The sequence below is a fragment of the Danio rerio genome, chromosome 24, assembly GCF_052040795.2.
Source record: "Danio rerio strain M-AB ecotype USA chromosome 24, GRCz13ab, whole genome shotgun sequence".
Lineage (NCBI taxonomy): Eukaryota > Metazoa > Chordata > Actinopteri > Cypriniformes > Danionidae > Danio > Danio rerio.
Genome location: NC_141044.1, coordinates 17357379 through 17377953, shown reverse-complemented (window position 1 = coordinate 17377953; position 20575 = coordinate 17357379).

Genomic DNA, 20575 nt, shown 5'->3' with positions numbered 1-20575 from the left:
AAATGAGTTCACTAAACTCCATTGGCCTCCGCAGTTACCAAATTTAAATAAAACAGAGCATGTAGGATGTGCAGAAATAGGAGATTCACATTATAGATAAAATCTGCAGTAACTGCGTGATGCTATCGTGTCTATATGGAAAATCTCAGAGTAATGTTTTCAGTACATTGTTGAATCCACTGTTCACTACCTGACAAAAGTCTGGTCACCTCTACAAGTTTTAGGGATCACAAATCATAACTTGACTTCTAGTTTATCATTTAGTATCAGAAGTGGCTTATGTGAAAGGTAAAGACCTCTAGATTACACTTGTTTTACCCAAATACAATATGATCATGCCTTGATTTTTAATGATTTTATTAGGACAGGAAGATCTGACTTGCTTAGACAAAAGTGTTGTCAATTAACAGAAATAATATACAATATAGAATATAAAGTCACAATGCACTGGAAAAATAATTACTATTGTGTATAACTCCCATGAGCTTGGACGACTGCATCCATACATCTCTGCAATGACCCCAACAACTTAAGAAAGTCATCTGGAATAGCAAAGAAAGCGTTCTTGCAGGACTCCCAAAGTTCATCAAGATTCTTCTATTTCATCTTCAATGCCTCCTCCATCTTATACCAGACATGCTTAATAATGTTCATGGCTGGTGACTGGGCTGGCCAATTCTGGAGCACCTTGACCTACGTTGCTTTCAGGAACTTTGATGTGGAGGCGAAAGTATGAGTTGGATCGCTATCCTGCTGAAGAATTTGCCCTCTCCTGTAGTTTGTTATGTAATGGGCAGCTCAAATGTCTTGATACCTCAGGCTGTTGATGTTGCCATCCACTCTGAAGATCTCCTGCACGGCCCCATACTGAATGAAACCTATGGTTTTCCTATCACCAAACATGACCAATTTTTGTAAAAAAAAAAATAAAAAATAAATAAATAAAATTGGGATTAAAGGGATCAACAGATTATTCATTGGGAAAAAAAATCTAACTTCGGCCAATTTTAAAATTAATCAACTAGAAGTCAAATTATTATTTGTTGCTCTTACAAATGGGATCGATGACAAGACTTTTATCAGGAAATGTAGGAAATAAAACTTTAAGACAATTCTGAAGGAAAAAGAGGGACCAGGACAGTAATAAGTGTACTTATCAAAGTTGTTCTCAAGTGTATATGGATGCTTGTCACACATTATTGACATGATGGATGTAACAACCTTTTCATGTACAGCCTGTGGTTGTAAAACATCATCTGTAGTCATCATGAGGTTATTTCCTAACATTATTTTCATGTAAATACATCATTACTGTGTTCTAAACATTTAAAACTCAAAACCAATAAAGTGAAATGTGTTATGAGTAGACAGATGGCAAATGAATTTCCTTACTACAGTAAGTGGTATAAACTTGTTCTTATATGCACTAAATGTTTTGCTCATTTTTTACAGTTCACTGCTGTTGTACCCTTGAGCACTACATTTGTTGCAGGGGTGCAAAAGTTTATCCTTCTGTTTATGTTTCTGTTTTCCCTGCTCAACTGTCTTGCAAAAGAGAACCCGCTTTATAGCACAAGAAAAAAAAAAAAAAAAGAATTGTATTACCAGAATCTTCTGTACCAGAATCTAGTTAGTTACTACTTCCCGCCCTCATAGTCATCTACCTTTAAAGAAAGCATCATAATTTCAGTCCAGGCTCATTGGAAATATACGTGCCTCAGCCTACTTTTTTTGTGAAAGATAAAATATTCAGTTTTCAATCAAACCCAAAGATGGATTGCAGTTGGAAGCACATCTGCTGTGTAAAACATATGCTGTATAAGAGGCAGTTCATTCTGCTGTGGCAATACCAGATTAATAAAAGGACTAAGCCGAAAATAAATGAATGAATAAAATATTCAACATAGGCTTAATCTGAAAATGTAGCCATAAACACACATATACATACATACATACATACACACATACATACATACATATATATATATATATATATATATATATATATATATATATATATATATATATATATATATATATATATATATATATACATACACACACACATACATACATATACACAAATTATGTTGCCAGAATTACGTATGGCTGCATTTCATTTTTAAAACAAACGCTCTGGGGCATGATGTCGTTCCATTTTACGCTTACTAGTTTGTCCAGTAGCACGTCATGTACGTCAGTGGACATGAAAAGGAGTTCACCACGACTACGGAGTTTGAGTCTGGCAAAGAATGGTTCCAGAAAGCAGGTAAGAAAAATGGTTAAATGGTTTAAAATTGTTTTATTTAGGTAAGAGGGTGGGCGGTTCAATCGGTGCTTTTGAAAACACTATTGGTTGAGTTAAGAAAGGAGAAGGGTGGGTCAGTCGAACGGTCAGTCAGTCATTCAGTCAGTCAGTCAGTCAAGAACAGCAAGTGAGAATGGCACTTGTGAGAGAAATTTGATATGTGAAAAAGCCTATACAGCGGCCTTTGGTGGATTCGCAAAAAAATAAAAAATAAAAGAACGTTTTTGTATTTGGACGTATTTGGCACTCTCCAGAAATGTATATAGTGGGGTTCGTTTTCAGAATAAGCTTGGGTTGAAAATATTTGCACTAAGTATGTTTCTATCAATCAAAATGTACTAGTCAGTCTCATTCATTCATTTTCTTGTCGGCTGAATCTCTTATTAATCCACAGCACACAGCAGAATGAACCGACAACTCATCCAGCAATTATTATTATTTTTTTTTTTACGAAGCGGATGCCCTTTCAGCCACAACCCATCTCTGGGAAACATCCACACACACATTCACACACAATTATACACTACGGACAATTTACCCTTTTACCTACAGTCTTTGGACTGTGGGGGAAACCGGAGCACCCGGAGGAAACCCACGCAAACGCAGGGAGAACATGCAAACTCCACACAGAAACGGCAACTGAGCCGAGGCTCGAACCAGCGACCTTCTTGCTGTGAGGCGACAGCACTACCTACTGCGCCACTGCTTCGCCATATATATATATTATTATATATTATATATTTTTATATTATATATATATATATTTTTTTTATATATAGTTTAGTACAATAATGTTTATGGACTATGCAAGTAAAATTTATTTTACTGTACTGTTTGAATGATATTATTTACAACATTAAAGAGCACATATGATGAAAATCATCTTTTGTAAGCTGTTTGGACAAAACTGTGTGTAGTTATAGTGCGTCCACAGTCATACTGTGGTGATAAAAACAATCAATCCCTTTTTAAAATTAAAAATAGGATCGAAACCTATCTCATTTTGAGGCCCACTGCAATGTGACGTAGAAGTGCCGTTTCACCTCCCACCGAACTGATTGACAGCTGCGTATTAACATGTCTCTGTAGTAACATGTATAATTGTATCAACAAGACAGGACGTGCTCAAAGCAACTGGTATTAAAAGATTAGTTGAGCTCGCTGGGATCATCAATCATTATCAAATGTGATCAGGAATGAGATTTACAAGATTAAAATGTTTTTAAAACAGTGCATGTTTGCAATGAATTACAGTGATTTTACCGTCTTCATCACCACAGCCATGTGTCACTATAATTATAAAAGAAAAAAAAATCTGGTTCATTTTGTACATTAACATAACAAATATCCATACAGCAGTGGATATCAACATGTAACCTGTTACATTTGCTATGCAAAAACAGTGCACAGGGCACGTGCTGTGTGTGTGTGTGTGTGTGTGTGTGTGTGTGTGTGTGTGTATGTTTTTTGTGTTTGTGAAATTTGTAACAAAGTTGTGGGTGACTCATCTTTGCAGAAAGACCTGAATTAACTCCAGAACACTTGCATCAAATAATTTTCGGGAAAGTTCTTACAGTAGTAATTCTCACAAACGTCACGCGAGATCTGCTTCCTTCATGTTAGTCACTGTGCTTTTTATTTGACAGAGCAAAGGCGAAGATTAAGGCACACTCTTGACAGGCACATGGGAACGGTGGGCGTGGAAAACTAACATTAAAGGCACAGGCCACAAAAACAGCTACATTGTGTGCAGAGCAGAAAATTCTAACTTTCCAAAAGGTACAATAAATAATCTGATGGGTGTTTTGAGCTGAAACTTTACAGACACATTCTGGAGAAAAAAAAAAAAAACTCATCTTAAATTTTGAAAAAGGCATCAAATAAGTGCCCTTTAAGGAATGCTACAACTGTAGTATTAACTATAGTAAACTGATAAACTGTAATAAATATTGAATTGTTTTTTTTTTTCTTATTTTGGTGTATTGTAAAATAATATAGCCAGTAGTTTTAGCATTGAGTAATTGGTTTGCATTGCTATAGCTGTTGTATTACTAGAACAACAATAATTACTACAAGAAATTACAATCATTCAAGTGCTTACTGTAGTATTTTTACGTGAGATTTGTTTTTATACTGCAAATGATGCCAGACTCAAACACAGTGGTTCTGAATGGAGATTTTTACATAAATAAATTAAAATAAATAAGATAAAAGCAAAATTAACATGGTTAACACTTCTGAGCCTGTCCTATATGGCGGATTGCTACTCTCTTTTCCTTTCTCCATATTTATGCAGTCCATTGTCAACGTTGCCAATAAGCATTAACTGATATTGGAAATGTGAATCGGGAAATGACTAGTGTGTTTCAGGAAATAACCAGTGGAGGCTTTGGGATCCATATTTACCATCCCTGACTCATTACCGACGTTATGGAAAGCTGCTAATTTTAGATAATGAGAGACACTTCTCACCAGGATTGTGGGTAGTCAGAGACAGATGCACGGGCTGTATGTGTGCATTTGCGTGTGTGTTTGGTTGAGTTGTGTGTTATGGGGCAAGAAGCAATTGGCGCCGTTCCTGTTCCTCTCCCAGCATGGCACGGAGCAGACATAAGCCACCTCCATCTGCCTATCACTGTACTCCTCCCTCCATCCCAAATGACAGATAAACACACAAGATGTTTCATTTAAATCATCAGTTTATCACTGCTCTGCTCCCTAATTAATGCGCAGGAGTGTGATGGATCTGCGGTCGAATGTGGCACATCCAGTACAGTGGCTCTGATGGTCGTTCAGAGATGGAGGAGTGGGTGTGTAATGGCACTGTTGAGAAATGCGGATCTCCAGAACTCAATGCACGGAAAGGGTGTAGAGTGAACTTTTCAACTCAAATGTAAACAAAGTAAGCACTGAACAAAACAACAAAGGTGTTATTAGCTGCAATTAGCAAAACAACAGAGAGCTGTTTCTGTGCTTTCGCACAATCTGCTATGTCGTGTTGCGCTTTTGTCTTTTTTTACACGGAAAAACATGTGTCGCACAGGGTGAGCTATGTCGTTTTAACAGATTATCAGGTTTGGGTAGGTTAGCGCATGCTAAATATATCTGTAAAAACACCTGTTTCACACTTGCTTAGGAAGAAGAAGTGTGCTGCTGCTCGCAAATACACCTTATCAAAGTCACCGCAACCATTTTGTTTTCATGTTTAATCAGGGTGCTAAGTGGTTTCGAGTCTCTGGTGTAACAAACCGTGTTAAATCCTTGCCCGAGATTTAATGAGGGCATACATTTATCCCTGCCTCTGAGTGTGAATTTTAAACACCTTAAGAAGTGCACACATGCTCTATATCAATCCAGCGTGCCAATGGATTTCATTTGCACATTTTCAGTTAAGGACAGTCTGTCGGATGAAAAAAAAAGGAAAAAAGCAAGAGGGAGGGAAAAGCTCAAGGTGAATTTTATAGCAGGTGTACACAGCAAGTATAATAATCACTCTCAGCATCCGGTCAGGCACTAAAGAGTAATAATGTTTTAATGTGACTGTTAAATATATTTACGGTAAGGAACTGTATGTAGATAGGCTATTTGTTAAGGAAAATGTAATGATATAAAACATAAAATGCAATTAGGTGATTTATTATATATAATTACACTCATACACACACACACACACACACACGCACACACACACACACACACACACACACACATGTTATATCAAAAAAGACAGTCAGAAAGTTGCAGCTCGCTGCTGCCAGCATTCTGACCAAAAACCAGAAAATCGGAGCACATCACATCTGTCCTCAGGTCTTTACATTGGCTGCCATTCACAATCAGAATAGATTTTAAAGTACTTTTACTTTGTTGCCTTGGAATTATAAGATTTTATCTGCATTATAAAAGATTGAGATATTGAGCTTCAAAAATTTTGCATTCCAAATAGCAAACAATATATAAAACTTCTCTTTCATTCCTTAACTTGACAGAGACCCTTAATGTATTCTACATGTAAATTATCAAAATAACAATTTGCAAATTAGGTTTAAACAATCAGGTCAAATGCAGATAGAACCTTCTAATTCTAACAAGTCATTTTTGTTTGGAATTATAAGATTCTATATCTGGCAGATCATTAATTGAAGCATTACTTTTTAACAAATACAATCAGTTTGCTTATTTAATAAAAAATGGTCTTGTAACTATGTGTTGATGCTTAGTTTTTTTTTTTTTTTTTTTTGCTTTCTATAACATTTAATATTTTATTGACATATTATTTTTTTCTTGTTCAAATTAAGCATACAAGGCTGGACTAAAAATTGTACAATGCGGATGTTAATTTTATGTAAGTAATATGGTCATATTTATTGAATTATTTGCTACATATGAATTGAGTTTGAATTTGCCCTTCTAGGTTTAATATTAATTTAAATACTTTAAAAGAAAACAGACAATGAGAGAATGAGTTTTTTAATAAACACTGAAAAATGTTTCACTGACTATATACAGTATACACAAATAAAACTCTCAAATTTATTATATTACATTTTTTAATGACTTTCTTTTTCAACAATGTAAAATTTAACATCTTAATGTCAATAAATATTTCTAAATCATCACATTTACCCACATCTTCTTAGTTTCAGATTTAGTCTCAACTTTGTGTGGTGCAGAATTAATTAGTCGACTCTGATTTTGTTTCTTTGGTCTATCTATCCCAATGTCAACTAGTGAAAAAACAAAGAAAGATGATTCTGATTGGTCCTTGTGTGTGCATTAGAAAAGCTTATTCGCTCACTGAAAGAACCTTATAGAGCCAAGCTAGAGTTTGACTTTGTTAATAAAACCTTTTTTTTTTTTTGTTTATGTTTTTTAAATATAAACCACATAATGTAAATAAGTTGTCATTTAATAAGAATATGTTCATAACTCAACTTAACAAAAATGTCAGATAGAACCTTATAATTCTAAGGTGACGACTTGTCTATAAATCACTAAATGGTCTAAGACCTCAATATATTACAGATATGCTTACTGAATACAAACCTAAAAACATAAAATAAACTTGAAATTACAAGGGTTCAGTCTAAGCAGGGTGAATCTGCCTTCAGCTACTACACCCAACCCCTTTACTGTACTTTACTGTTATTATTCATTTGTATTCCTTTTTTTATTTTCTTATACGTGTCTCCTTTATTCCCGTTTATGTAAAGCACTTCAAATTACCACTGTGTATGAAATTTGCGATTTAAATAAACTTGCCTTGCCTATACTTCACGAAGATTGTATACTCTATCCTCTACCTCAAAACTCAACCCCTTACAGGAAACATTTAGCGTTTTTTCACATTCAAAATACCTCAATGTGCACGATTTTGGCGAATTTCAGCACACGGAGATCAAAAAGTTGGCTCCTGAGTCTCAAGGTCAACATTAACTTATAGGGATATTTGGTTGCCAGAACAAAAAGGTAATATAATACACAAAATCAAAATTAAAGAACAACCATTGACTAAATTGACACCACTGCTTCTCAATTACATTTTTACGTTTTCTTAATGAGTGAAACAGAGAGTTTTGTTAAGTAAACTGTTTTTTTTTGTTTGTTTTTTTATGCATGAATTACATATATTCTGAAGCAGTGTAAATAAAACTTTAATTCTGAAACACTGGTAATCTTGATCCTCTGGTAATTTACTATGCAATATTATCTGACAAATCCTATTTAACAATCAGCTGACCTTTTTCCAATGATATTGCAAGATAGTGAGCTATTCTAAAATGACTGACCCTAAAAGTAAAACCCTAACCGTAACAGCAGGCTGTCCAGATGATGACCAGCGGGACAATTCTGCCACAGCAAGGTAAGTTAGTTATTGCAATATTCATTTATTCATTCGTTTTTTGACTACCAAACACTCCCATTCACACACATACACAGACAATTTCATTCATTCATTTTCTTGTCGGCTTTGTCCCTTTATTAATCCGCTGTCGTCACAGCGGAATGAACCAATAACTCATCCAGCATATGTTTTAGACAGCGGATGACCTTCCAGCCGCAACACATCACTGGGAAACACCCATACACACTTATTCACACAAATACACTATGGACAATTTTAGCTTACCCAATTCACCTATACCACATGTCTTTGGACTTGTGGGGGAAACTGAAGGACCCGAAGGAAACCCACATGAACACGTGGAGAACATGCAAACTCCACACAGAAATCCCAACTGACCCAGTCTAGGCTCGAACCAGTGACCTTCTTGCTGTTGGGTGACAGCACTACTATTGCAATATTATATCTTCACAATGTCACAATAACACATTCAATCCCCCAAGAGCAAGTTGACCACGAAAGACAAATATTTGAAACAAAAATATCATATTCGTAATATTTTGTTCCCATAAAATCAACTTGCAAAACTGACATCTATTATAATTATAATGCAAGTACTAAGGAACCAACAAAGATGATATATATAAAATATTCAAAACTTGACATGTCTCAGATAGGTGTCCTGACAGACAGGTGTTGTCCTGCTAACCTTTTTCCAACAGGCCAAAGTGTTGAGTAATGATAATAGTTGGATATTAGCCTTTATCCATATGGAGTCCAGATGGCACTGCTGCCTTGGCCTTTCTGCCAGTGTCCTCCACCCTAACAACATCAGCCACGTATGGACATCCGTCAAGGTGAGTGCTTACATATGCGAAAGGTAACACCATGCCATACGGTCAAGAGCGGACATATCTCCAGACTTCATATCTTCACTCTATCCACCGTTATCTTAAGTTTCATGATGATGTGTAAATTACACAAGTAACTTCTGCTAAAATGTATACAATCAGTGTTTTTTTTTTAAACATGATATTATTGTTCTTAAAGTTCAACCATTAATAGGAAACTTAGAATTAACAAATTACTTTTTGTAGACCATGAGTGAACTCAAAACTCGACGCAAACCTTCCGTTGTAATATTACATTTGTATATTGAAAATACTTTTAGACCTACTATGGGGAATACAAAGGCAAAATAATCTGGAGGAACAAAACATTTACAAGCGCAACAATTTTACAGCATTTAGATGATTAAGACAATACTTAGAATCTATCTTGTAAAACATCAGGGGCCTCATGTACGAAGACTTGCGTGGAAATCTTACTAAAACATTGCGTACGCACAAAGCTGTAAATGTGCGTACGCAGAAAAAAATTAAGATGTATGAAACACTGCGTACGCCAAATCTCACGCATATTCTTTTGTACATCTGAATGAACGTGAAACTGAGCGCAACATGCACGAGCACAAAACCCCTCCCTGCCTCCTCCACCGTATGAATATGCTAATGACTATGCTAATGGAAAAACCCAACGAAAAAGCAATGGCAAAATCAAGCAAAAAGAGAAACTTTGAACAGAATGTAAAATGGAGGTGCTGCTTTCGGAGGTAGACCGGAGAAAAGCGGTGTTATTTGCAAGTTTGCTCTCCGGAATTAACAACAAAAGAAAAAAAAATAGAGTGGGAGAGTTTAGCTGATGCAGTTAACACAGTTGGGTCTGAACATCGCACTGAGTGCATTAAAAAAAAGAAATAGTGTGGTTTATATCTGTAAAATGTTGCAGTACCCTTAGCAGTCTCAGTGGCGCACCTCATAAGACGCATGTGATCATGTATTGACACATTCGACCATGAACTTGGCTGGAATCCAGCGTCTGATGAACTCTTTCCTCTTTTTTCCCCCGCTACATATCAGATTTTGCCTACTATTTATCACGAGAAAGACAAGTAGGAATCATCAATAAGTTTGTGCATCATATTTTATTTGCACATTTATTGAATGGAAATGTTTCTGATTCACGCATGCAAATTCATCTTCAGATAGTGTCTTTATAGCATTGTGCGTGCGGTAGATTGCTCAGATTACATTGGGAAAACAGGCGACCACTGCAAATTGTGCTTTAATGTTTAGCTGGTCAACTGTATGGTATGGAAACCTTACATACCTGCTAGATGTACCCGTCTCATACAGCTGCCATTGCAAGGCTCAGACACTTTGTAGAAAGGAATTTAACACAACTGCCTCTAGGAGTCGCCAATGGAAATAAAACAGACACGCACAAAAAATGTGTGTACGCCTGCCAGAAAGCTGCCGTGAAGCTGCGCATATTCCCACGTTCAGTTCATTGTTGGTAAATCCAAACGTGAGCGATTCTGAGCGTGAAACCTGGCGTACGCAAAGTTTTTGTGCGTACGCAGCGTTGATACATGAGGCCCCAGGTGTTTTGAGGTGGAAGAATACTAAAAATATGTACTTCAGAAAAAGTACTGTTACATTGTTTAAATGATATTCAATGACAAATGGTGTCAAACCAATACTTCAGTAAAAGTACAAAGTACTCTGATAAAAAAGTAAAGTACATGAGGAACATTCATTCATTGTCCTTTTTAATCCCTTCATTCATCTGAGGTTGCTAAATCGGAATGAACCGCCAAATTAAATCAATAAACACTTACTCACACACATACACTACGGCCAATTAAGTTTATTCAATTCACCTATCCCACATGTCTTTGGACTGTAGGGGAAACCGGAGCACCCAGAGGAAACCTACAGTACGCAAACACGTGAAGAACATGTAAACTCCATACAGAAATGGCTACTGGCCCAGACGAAACTCGAACCAGTGACCTTCTTGCTGTGAGGTGACAGTGCTAACCACTGAGTCACTGTGTTGCACTCCATGAGGAACAAAGAGATATAATTTCTAGTGAGTGGAGAAATCTCAACTACATTACAAAGATTGAGTGCGCACACAAAATGATCAGTGATAAGTCAGGTTCATTGCTATACGGCTATAGAAGAGCTTACGCATCCTGCTTACTGCTATTGCAGGACTGTGCTCTCATGTTACAATAATGTGCTCAAGACAGAAAATATTAAATTATGTGCAATACCTGCAATCGCACACCGACATTCACACTGTAATTGGAATTTGGGAAGTGAATGACAGGAGGCATGTCAAAGTGGGTTAGAGACGTGTTGAATACTGAAACCATGAGTATTAGAACCATGTCAGATGGTGTAGTTGCATATCAAAATACAAGTATTTTATTAAGATACCATTTATTTCTTCAAACTTTCTTCAAAGAGTTAATTGTTTATGATGACAATTGGCTTCTAAAACTCAAATCTGCTGAGATAGGCTTTTCTCGGTTGAGGTATCAGAGTTTTTATTGGTGCATTTATGCTTGGATTTTTTTATTGGCTACTAAAATGCAGGTCAGAGGTTGCGATTGTACTTAGCCACAAACTATGATTTAAGCAGAGTAGAATACTTAGGCCTTGCTTAATGTGTACTTCAATAAAACACAAGTAAATAAATTACTGTGGCTCAGTGCTTAGCATTGTTGCCTCGCAGCAAGAAGGTCGCTGGTTTGAGTCCAGGCTGGGCCAGGTGGCCTTTCTGTTTAAAATGTTCTCCCCATGTTTGCATGGATTTCCTCTGGGTGCTCCAGTTTCCCCCATATTCCAAAGATATGCAGTATAAGTGAACTGGATAAACTAAATTGGCAGTAGTGTATGAGTGAGTGTGTGGATGTGAAATTGTAAGGGTGTTTCCCTTTACTGGGTTGCAGCTGGAAGGGCATCCACTGTGAAAAACATATGCCGAAAGAGTTGGCGGTTCATTTCACTGTGGCGACTTCAGATAAATAATAGGCTAAGCCAAAGGAAAATAAATGAATGATGAACTTCAAAAAGTACAAATACACATTCCATCACTGGTAAATAGAGTCTTGATTATCCTAATCTGGCTAAAGTCATACTCAAAGTTGACCAAACAATTTTAGACGTGTGGAGTACTTACATTTAGTCACATTATAGTATAGGTGCAGTATTTACAGTGTTGGGTCAACTGACTTTTACACACTTTCCTCACACTAATTTCGCTGCAATTTGCATGTATTTGGATATTTTAAAAACAACTAAATGCAAACAAATTCATTGTTATATTGTCTTCTTAAGAACACAGTAATGCACAATATGTTATGTGTCCATGTTAATGTACCCACAATGACCTCAAAAGAGCTTTGGCCATAGATATGCTTGTGAAACTATTTAACTCATATTAAAATAATGAGTGCAACATTTTCATGTTGGATAAATATAAAGCACAAAGCTGAGCATACCTCTCAATCAGTTTTTACCATGCATGTGGAGTATTTATAGCGCAGCTTTATTTTTATTAGGGATTTGTTTCAGTTCTTTTGAAATGAGGTTTCCCAAACTGCAAGAGCAACCCATAATTTAAAACAGTAGTCACAGGTTGATAAACTCCATTGGGTAATCACAGCGTAACCCAGACACTGTCAACATGAATTAAAATATAATCATACAGTACATATTATAGTGCATTGCAATGTAAACACAATAAGATACCCCACTCTTCACCTCTGCAATATTGGAGAGATGTAGACCATTCCGACACATAACTAAATAAAAGAAGAATAGTGGAAGCTCATACGGTAGTTAACTTGTCAGAGTAATCTGAGTGCAACCCCGCAGGGATCCGGCCACTGGCATTCTCTGCCGTTTGGTAGAGGAGAGTGACTTTACATTTTGATTTAATAAGGCCCATAGGCATGGCCCAAAACAAGAATCAATCTTTACGAAGGCAAGAGGGAGAAAAAATAAAGACAAACAGCACAGAGTGATACAAAAATATGGCTGAAATATACAAACTGTTTTACTGTTGTCTTCCAGTAAAAATGTATACAGCAATACTTTTTAAATCAATAAATTTTTATTCGAGAAGCAGTAAGGAGATAAAGTTTTTAGTAATTTTATTGAATAAATAAACAAATAAATCATATACCGTTGAAGCCAAAATTATAAGCCCCGTTGAATTATAAGCCCCCTGTTTCTCTTTTCCCCCAAATTCCTTTTAACAGAGAGATTTTTCAACCCATTTGCAAACATAGTTTTAATAGCTCATTTCTAATAACTGATTTATTTTATCTTGATGACAGTAAATAATATTTTACTAGTTATTTTCAAGACACTTCTATACAGCTTATTAAAGTTACATTTAGAGGCTTATTTCGGTTAATTGGGTTAATTAGGCAGGTTAGGGTAATTAGGCAAGTTACTGTATAACAATGATTTGTTCTGTAGACTATCAAAAATTGCTTAAAGGGGCTAATAATTTTGATCTTTATTATTATTATTATTTTTGTAATAAATGCTTTTATTCTAACTAAAATAAAACAAATCAAACTTTCTCTAAAAGAAAAAAAAATCTTGCTCTGTTAAAAGTCTTTGAGAAATATTAAAAAAAGAATAAAATACAAAAGGGGGCTAATAATTGTGACTTCAACTGTATATAATAAATAACACTAAGCCTAAAACTTTTACACAATACTGTATATATTTATGTAATGACAAATGCAGTAACAGGCATTCTACAGGTTAAAATAAAGTAAAACTTAAATATAGGAATAACTTCTGATCATGTCTAAAGAGTATTAAATCAAAATATATTTACTTCACATAAAATTAAACAGATAAAAAAGCTGCACTGTCTCATTTAAATGTCTTATTTTTACGAAATTGATTGTAAGAGCAAATGTGTGATTAAAAGAAGAACATCTGCTAATAGGAAGATGACATTTTCAAACAGAAGAGTAACATTGCTTTTATCACTGACAAATATGTGCCTTTCAAACACATTTTTTTTTTCAGTTTTTTTTTTTTTTTTTTTCATCATATTTCTTTAAAGGTCCCTTGAAATCAGTAATAGTGTTTTCTTGGGCATTATTTCTAAGTTACTTTGATCCAAAATAATGATTTTACTGTAGAAGACTCTGTATGAGCAATCAGAACTTGCAGCTTTTCATTTAATATGAATCAACAACTTTTATGACATCACCTCATACAACCAAATGTGTTCTCGTATCTGAAACACTGTACCCCAGAGGCTAAAGCTTTGACTGATGTTGGTTCCTTTTTCACACCCAGGGATCACTTAAACACTTTCACAGTAAGAAAATAGCAACATGCAATCTCCACATAGAAATGGCATCTGACCCAGCCAAAGCTCAAACCAATAACCTTCTTGCTATGAGGCAACATCGCTATCCACTGCACCACCGGGCTGCCTTAATCTGAACTATTCCAAGCGAACTAGTCTATCCATTGGGGGGAGGAAACCTAATAGCAGATAAATTAAAACACTCTATGAAAATGTACGTTCCTATGTGCTTCTCCATGGCAAGGCAAGGGAAAAAAATGCATCAAAAAAGCCAGCAAACAGGCACATTCAAACACCTTGCACTATATAAAGGATAAATAAATTAAGACAGTGTAAATATGCTTTCTACTGGGGTGAAGGAATCCTGGTTTAGAATTGTAGTGTCATGTGAACCACCAAAGCTGCCCAAAAATGCTGGATTGAGTAAATTATTTGCACAGATCACAAAAAAAAAAAAAAATCAGACGAATTTAAATTACCCTCAATTACTCTGTATAAAAGTTGTATTTTACAGCAAGTAATGATTAATCAGAGTCACCATTACTGTATAGACTGTGGCTTTCATGAGAGAAGCATTATCAATAACTTAAATTATGTATATAAACAAAATACTATTGGCTAATGGCTAATTGTATAAAAATGGCAGGGTTATTTAAATGTCCCATCCAATCATCTGATTTAAGTTGCAATTATGTCATACATTGAACAAGATGCACATTTCTAGGGACTTTGGGAGACCTTCGAAGATGTTTAAATATTTGTACTTGGAAACAAAGAATATACACTCACCGGCCACTTTATTAGGTACTAGTACTGGGTTAAACCCCTTTTGCCCTAATCCTTCATGGCACAGATTCAACAAGGTACTGAAAAATATTTCACAAAGATCTCAGTCTATATTGACATGATAGCTATACCCAGTTGTTGCAGGTTTGTCAGCTGCACTTCCATGATGCAAAACACCCATTCCACCACACTCCAGGATCTAGTGACTGTGAAGGCCATTTGAGTACAGTGAACTCATCGTCATGTTCAAGAAACCAGTCTGAGATAATTCACGCGTTATCCTGCTGGAAGTAGCCATCAAAAGATGGGTACACTGGTCATAAAGGGATGGACATAGCCAGCAACAATATTCAGGAGGGCTGCGGCGTTGACACGATGCTCAGATGGTACTACTGGGCCCAAAATATGCCAAGAAAATACACCGCCTTGACCATGTGCACATGCCTAAATGCGTTGAGTTGCTGTCATGTGATAGGCTGATTAGAAAATTCCAATAACAAGCAGTTGGAAAGGTGTTCCTTATAAAGCGGCCGGTAAGAGTATATTTTTAATGCAATTACTTTTTTTTTTTCTTTTTTTTTTTTGGTGTGAACAATTTATGAGACATTGAATTGTGAAAATATGAAAAAAGACTTTCCAAGGTCTGCAGAAACATTAACTCATTTATGAGAAGGTGATGATTAGACACATGTAGGTTTACTTGGTTTTATAAAATAAGGATTGTTTGGTTCCAACTGGACTCAGAATAAATCATGGCAGTATTAAAAGTTTTCCCTAGTCATTAAAAGTTTAGTCCACTCAAATACTAAAACTCTTTCATAATTTATTCATCATCATGTTGTTCTAAACCTGCATGACTTTGTTCCTCTCATTGAATGTAAACGATTAATTTTATCAAGCAGCTTTTATTAAATTATATTCAGACAGAGTTATGAAGAAGCATTCTCCCTGTAAAATAACAACATTATCTGTTATGCGTTCTTATGATTATATTAAAATATATAAACAAAATTGTACAAAATGTATTAATATGTTCACTACCGTTCAAAAGTTTGGGGTCAGTAGGATTTTTAAATGTTTTAAAATAAGCTTATTCTGCTCACCGAGGCTGCATTTATTTAAAGTTGTGAAATGTTATTGCACAATAAAATTGTTGTTCAAAAGCAGTTTATAATTTAATTTAATAATTTATTCTAGTGATTTAAAGGTGAGTTTTCAGCTTCATTACTCTGGTTTTCAGAGCCACATTAACCTTCATAAACCAGAGTAATAATAATAATAATAATAATAATAATAATAATAATAATAATAATAAATAGTTTTAGTATTTGAGTGAACTAAACTTTTAATGACTAGGGAAAACTTTTAATATTGCCATGATTTATTCTAAGTCCAGTTGGAACCAAACAATTAATTTTTTTTTTTAAAACCAAGTAAAGCTACATAAATTATTATTATTATTATTATTATTATTATTATATTAACATATTAACAAAAAATATTTTGTTTAAACTACAACAAGAAAGAAAGATTTTTTTTTAAAAATATTTAACAATTTAACTTTTTTTAAATTATTTACATTTAATAAATGTCGCCTTGATGAAGAAAAAAATAAATGGAAAAAAATAAATAAAATTGACCCCAACCTTTTGATCAGTAGTGTACAAGATCAGATAGAAAAAAAAATCAGGTTTGAAAGGAGACGAGAGTGAGTAAATGTCAGAATTGTGATTTTTGTCTGATCTCTTTAATTGTATCAATATCATTGTTTGCGGTAAAAGCTGAAATATCAATACACTCTATAGTAAAGAAAGAAAAAGAAAGTTCAAATTGCTTTTAGACTTTATTCTTGATTGGTTCGATCATAAACTAAGCTCCTGTCTTCTAATATTGCAGCACTGAAAAGATCAAAAATTACAACAATATCAAAAAAATCTCACCATATTTTCTGATAGGTCAGAGACACAGCATCTTTCAGCAATGCCTCGCATGAGCAGAAATCCTTGAATACATAGCATTCTTACCTTCATAAGTGTAAACCGAACAGTGATCTAACAATTTAATTCATTTAAATGAAGTACATTTTAAATATAAATCATATAATTATTTTTAACTTGTCATTTTTGTTTCTTGAATTGAAAAAAAAATGAGGAGTAAGATTTATATTGAGTAATTGTCAACAAACTGCAAACCACCTCCAATGGATGTACAATAATTCACCGTCTACATTCAATCTCTGATTACATTCACAAGCTTGTTGGAAGATTGCTATCACCATTTCTAGGATATCCATAATTGATTTCAATCTATCACAAATATATTTCTATTTCTGAATAATTTTGCAGCACATTGCTTTTTGATTGGCTGTCAAGTCAGCATCCCTGTATTGAACCTCACACCTAATCCACAGAATATTGAATCATAAATATTGAAACCAGCTTTAGAGATTAACTGAGTAAAAGTAATGATACTAGTATCATACCAACATCTCTCAGTAGTGTTAGACGTTTTCAGAAATGCCTGAACATGTTTACCTCCACAATATTTAGTGTAGTTCAATCTAATTAATTGTAGTGAATCAGTCCCAGGGAGTTTGAAATGGTTCTTTATCTTATACAAAATATTCAAACATCTGGTTTAAGAATCATTGTCCCTACAGTTTGGAAAGTCTAGCTCATGCTAGTGAATTTGTTGTTTCTGTCACACTTTATTTTAAGACACAAGTCTCACTATTAACAATCTATTAATTATGACCTTTATCTCAATAAATTCCTAATTCGCTGCTTATTGATAGTTATTAGTTGAAAGGTGGTAGCAAGTCACTAATTAGTGATAATTTGTACTTGTTACCATTCTTTCATAAGTATGATGCAGAATCGTCTGGATCAATTACTTATTTACTGGTTTAATCTAACATGATTGTATTTGAGAATAAATTTAAAAATGCAACCAACCATGACCATCACAATCTCCAGACCAAAACCCTACTGAAAACCACAGGACTGTAAGTGAGGGTCACAAGCCATTAAGTGAAGTCAAGCTGGTTGAATTTTTCACAGGAAGTGACAAAGTCAGCTGACAGCAATGTGACCGACTGAGAGCATGTCAAGACGCAGAGTCCGCCAAATTTTCATTTCTGAACCAATCTAAAATGTAGAAAGGTTTTATATAACTTCAGATTATATTTATATATTTATATTTATTTATTATATATTTATATTTATTTATTTTATATTTATTTATTATATATTTATATAACTGTCAGATCAGTGATTAAAGTTTGTATTATTAAGGGGGAAGCAACACTGTGGAGGAATGTTGGCCAACTCGGAATTAACTTAATTCAGCTACATTGAAGGGTTTGAGCATGAAATGCCTTTTTAAGGTCATGGCACAGCATTTAAAATGGATTCAGGTCAGGATTTTGGGATGCACACCTTCAAAAAAGTTAAACTTTTGTCTCGGCAGTGCACAGTTGTTTCTCCAAAGTCTTAGGGATCATCAAGATGTTTTCTGGAAATAGGCCGTTGTGTTCTTTTTGCTTGGCAGTGGTTTTCATCTTGAAACTCTACCATGCAAACCATTTTTGTCCATTGTCTTTCTTATCGTGTCATGAACACTCACCTTTACTGAGGCAAGTATCTAATAGCTCTCACTATAGTTTACTACAGTCCCAAAATTTTCGAAATAGCTTCATTACTTTTTCCAGACTAAATCTCAATTGTTTTTCTCACTTGTTTTTCATTAGAAATTTCTTTGGATCTCGATATGATGTTTAGCTTTTGTGTATCTTTTAGTCTATGTTACTTTGACCCCATTTACACTAATACGTTTAAGTTTTAAAATCATTTTAGACTGAAAACAATCCGCATCCACACTGGCGTTTTACCTAGCATTTCTGAACAAGTCTCCGTCCACACTATACAGCTGAAAACGCACATGACGTGATCACATACACTCTGGCATGCGCTACAGTGATGAGAGCTATGCACGCCTGACTGCTCATCAAGAATCTACTGCTGGATCTAAATTGCACTATATTTATTAAATGTGATATTTAATTAATCTTGTTGTCTATATCTAACGTCACATCCCCTGACTTTGGTCTTTTGAATATAACTTGTTCTCTGCTAAAGCGTTTTGGTAAAGTGTAAAGATAAGTTAATTGTTGCTTGCCTTTATTACCTATTTTGTATAAGCTTATTGTACGTTATACGGTTTCATTTGAAAATTTTCCCGATGTGTCCTCGGGAGTTTGTATTCCATTTCAAGCTATCAAAGTCTGTACTTACAAAGAGAGGATGCAAGACTGAACTGTGTGCAGGCTACTTAATATTAAGGAAAAAGCCCCATTCAGTCTACTGCCTGCCTCCGTTTTTTAGATGTCTCTCTTTCCCCCTCATCCACACTAACATAGAGCAGCAGCATTTTTCGGTAACACTTTATAATAACTACACACTATGAATCATTTACTAAGCATTAGCATCTAGTGATTTCATTTATTTGTTAAGCATTAACTCTACATTATTAAACGTTAGGAATCAGTTTATAACTGCAGCTACAATTGCTCTATTCTTGACTTACAAACATATTTAAAATGTGGTTAATAATTGTATTTTCATACTTAGTTAATGATTTATATTTCATTACTAAATTAAGTATTGCATTATTTACAAACCAGTTGTATTTGAGGGTAGTTGAGTATTTTAGATTGATTCAGAATGAGTTGGTAAATGATTAAGAAACTATTAAAATCAACATTTATATATCTTTTTATTCAGGCATATACTAATAGTTAACTGATATGTTTATAAATGCTTTATTATTAACTCAACTGCACGCAGTTTTATGACCTAATCTAAAGTGAGGATTATTCATGCTTTATAAATCCTTTATAAATGACAAATAAAGCCTCAGAATCAAATTAACAATAATCTTTGCAATCTTATCTAAAAAGTGAAATTACTGTAAAGTGTAAACATTGCCAAATAACAGTAGTGTCAAAATACCACATAAAACTGGATAAAACAACAACAACAACATAATAATTGAACAATATAATAAGATGCAATGTTTAAACACAACAGTGATTTTATTTTAGATAAGGTTGCAAGGATTTATTTTTCATTTGAAGTACCGTTTCATTTGTGTATCTTTAAATGGATAGGAATGAATAATGTCATTTTTCCTGTTTAAAAATTAACTGAGCCTTTATTTGTCATTTATAAAGCATGAATAGTCCTCTCTTTAGATTAAGTCACAAAACTAGATGAAGTTGAGTTAATAAAGCATTTAATAACATACATAGTAACCATCCCCATATTCAATTGGCTACATCACTGTCTCCTCTCCACCAATCAGCTGGTGTGTGGTGTGCGGTCTGGCGCAAAATGGCTGCCGTCGCGTCATCCAGGGGGATGCTGCACACTGGTGGTGGATGAGGA